The 2,836-nt window shown below is 50.0% G+C and overlaps 1 non-coding gene across 1 annotated transcript; it reads right to left on the bottom strand.

The window, feature by feature from the left end:
• Positions 1-710: 710 nt before the first annotated feature.
• On the bottom strand, positions 711-781 carry TRNAA-AGC (transfer RNA alanine (anticodon AGC)). The gene has a single exon. It is a non-coding gene; the product is annotated as a tRNA-Ala (tRNA).
• Positions 782-2,836: the final 2,055 nt, after the last annotated feature.

Here is a 2,836-nt window from a genome sequence, read left to right as displayed (position 1 = left end):
ACCTTGGCCTCGAAATTGAATCTAGCGCTGATTTGAAATCTACAAAGGCCACATACAAAGAGCACTTGGGCTTACTGCTATACTGGATGGCTTTAAGAGGGGTTTGGATAACTTCATGGAGGAGAGGTCTATCAACGGCTACTAGCTGGAGGGCTATACTATAGGCCACCTCCAGCCTCAGAGGCAGGATGCCTCTGAATACCAGTTGCAGTGGAGTAACAGCAGGAGAGAGGGCATGTCCTCACCTCCTGCCTGTAGGCTTCCAGCGGCATCTGATGGACCACTGTGTGAATCAGGATGCTGGACTAGATGGGCCTTGGGCCTGATCCAGCAGGGCTGTTCTTATGTTCTCAATAAGATGGCGTAGCACTAAGGAATGATCCATAGTTGAGCGCCCCATTCTAAAACCAGCCTCTTCATCCCCCAAGATGTCTTCTTGGTGGCACCACTGTGGCAAACCCGCCTAAGTAGCCACCCTTTAAAACAAGGTTAAGGGAGCGAGTGTTCCTTTAAACCTGTTTTTTAAATCGTCTGGCAGCTGCTGATGCTTCCAGCTGCAGATGCCAGACTGCGGGGAGCCCAGAGAGGCCTCATCCCCTAGGAAGCTGCTGTCTACTGAGACTATTGCCCCCCCCAGCTCAATATTGTCTACACTGCTTGGCAGCATCTCTCCAGGGTTTCATGTTGGGGTCTTTCCCAACCCTGCCTGGAGATGCTGCCAGGGATTGAACCAGGACCTCCCGCATGCTAAGCAGATGCTCTACCACTAAGCTACAGCAGCACTATTTCCAAGGAAGTTGCCTTCTACCAAATCAGGCCATTGGCCCATCTAGCTCAACACTGGCTGGCAGCAGTTCTCCAGGGTTTCAGGCAGAAGTCTTTCCAAGCGTTACCTGAAGATGCCGTGGGTTGAACCTGGGACCTTCTGCATGTAAATCCAATGCTCTACCGCTAAGCTACAGCAATTGCCCCAACAATCTGCTCCCTGAGATGACTACGTCACCTTGCTTCATGGTGGGGCCGCCCCGTCCAAGCCACTAAGCCACACAGACTCTCCAATATTTTCAGCAGCGTGGTGAGTGACCCTTTGGATTTCTATACACTCCTGGCTTGATCCTTTAAAAGGGATTGATGGTCCCAAGTTCCAGTGGCAGGATTCAGACTGGTTCATCTTGATGTACCCCCCCTGCTCGCTTAAATACATACATACCGGAAAGAACTAAGAGGACGAACAGCAGCAAGGTGGATGGACTCGATTACGCAGGGGCATAGCAAGGTTGGAGTGGGCCCAGAGACAAGATTTTTAAATGCCCCCACTCACTGAAGCTCAGCTCATAAAGTAAAGAAATCTTAAAAGAAGCTGAACAGTGGTAACAAAAAGCATCTCTCTCTCTCTCTCTCTCTCCTATGTGCCACTATAGAACATCATCCTAAATTATATTTTAAAAGGTTTTGTAAATTGTGGATGATGCAAGTCATTTAATGCATTTCCCAGTCATGTGACTTGCCTCTGGGGGAGGGGGTCCCCAAGGCAGTGGGGCCCCAAACACTGTCTCCCCCTGCCCTATTAAAGTTACACCCCTGTGATTTTGGCAGCAGTGAATGCACCACTGAGAGACCTAAAAGGCCAAGTTGAAGGCAGATTATCCTGGAAAGAATCTATCTATGTGGTTGCTAAGAGTCGACACCGACTTGACGGCACTTATCAATCAGCAAGAACTAGAAATGTAAGCTTTGGAGGTGCATTTGCATGCATAGTGGTGGGGACATCACTTGCACCCCCCTAAAAAAAAAAAAAATCAGTGCAGGCTGGCATGCAAAATGAAATCTGAACAGACATTCTCAATCCGTTGGCTGTTCTTTCTCTCTGCTTTGATCGATATTTTGCTACCAGGTCGGTATTAGGTAGGGCCTTCCTTCCATTGTTTAATTCTATGGCCATCGGGTTATTAGCTGAACAAACAGTTGGGTGACTGAAGCAGTTGCTTCCCAAGGCGGAGAATTATGTTGACTGTATGGCTAAAATTCTCTTCCAAGAGCTGAAATGCCTTAGTGATTAGTCCTGCTGCTAGCCTGAGTCCCAGGCTTTTGCCATTTAACCAAGCCTGGTCATTTGTCCTACTGACAGTAATGGGCTTTATTGGGTTACTATTTGTGAAGTTTCATTTGATGCCTGCCAGAGGTTACTGCACTCTAGGGGTGTGCACGGAACCGCCAACTGCGGTCTGGCACTGGGGTGGGGTGGGGTTGCTTTAAGAGCGGTGGGAGGGTTTACTTACCCCTCCCGCCGCTTTCCCGCTTGCCACCGTAAACATACGAGTAATTGGGGCGGCAGGATACCTCCCTGCCGCCCCTTCCCCGACGTTACTTGCAAAACCTCCCAGGAGTGCATTGTGCGCCTGCGCGCACGTCACAGTGACGTTAAGCGCGCGCTCGTCTCTGTGACGTGCGTGCGGAGTGCACTCCTGGGAGGTTTTGCAAGTAACGTCGGGGAAGGGGCGGCCCAATTACTCGTATGTTTACAGCGGCAAGCGGGAGAGGGGTGGGAGGGGTAAGTAAATCCTCCCGCCACTCTTAAAGCGACCCCCCCAATCCAAACCACCCAGGTCCGGACTGGTCTGGACTGGTCCGGACCGGTCCGGAGGCCTTTTCAATGGCTTCCGGACCGGTCCGGGTCCATCCCTACTGCACTCCTGTGCACTCTTTCTAGGGAATCATGTTCCATCAAACTCCATGACTCTTACTTCTGATCAAATATTTATTTATTTATGTTTATGTTTATGAGTACCCAGAATGTTGGGGGGCAATATGCTAAATTATTGTAAACCGCTTAGAG

This window comes from Hemicordylus capensis, chromosome 7 (assembly GCF_027244095.1).
Source record: "Hemicordylus capensis ecotype Gifberg chromosome 7, rHemCap1.1.pri, whole genome shotgun sequence".
In the NCBI taxonomy this organism is placed as follows: domain Eukaryota; kingdom Metazoa; phylum Chordata; class Lepidosauria; order Squamata; family Cordylidae; genus Hemicordylus; species Hemicordylus capensis.
This window is presented reverse-complemented; position numbering and strand designations above follow the sequence as displayed.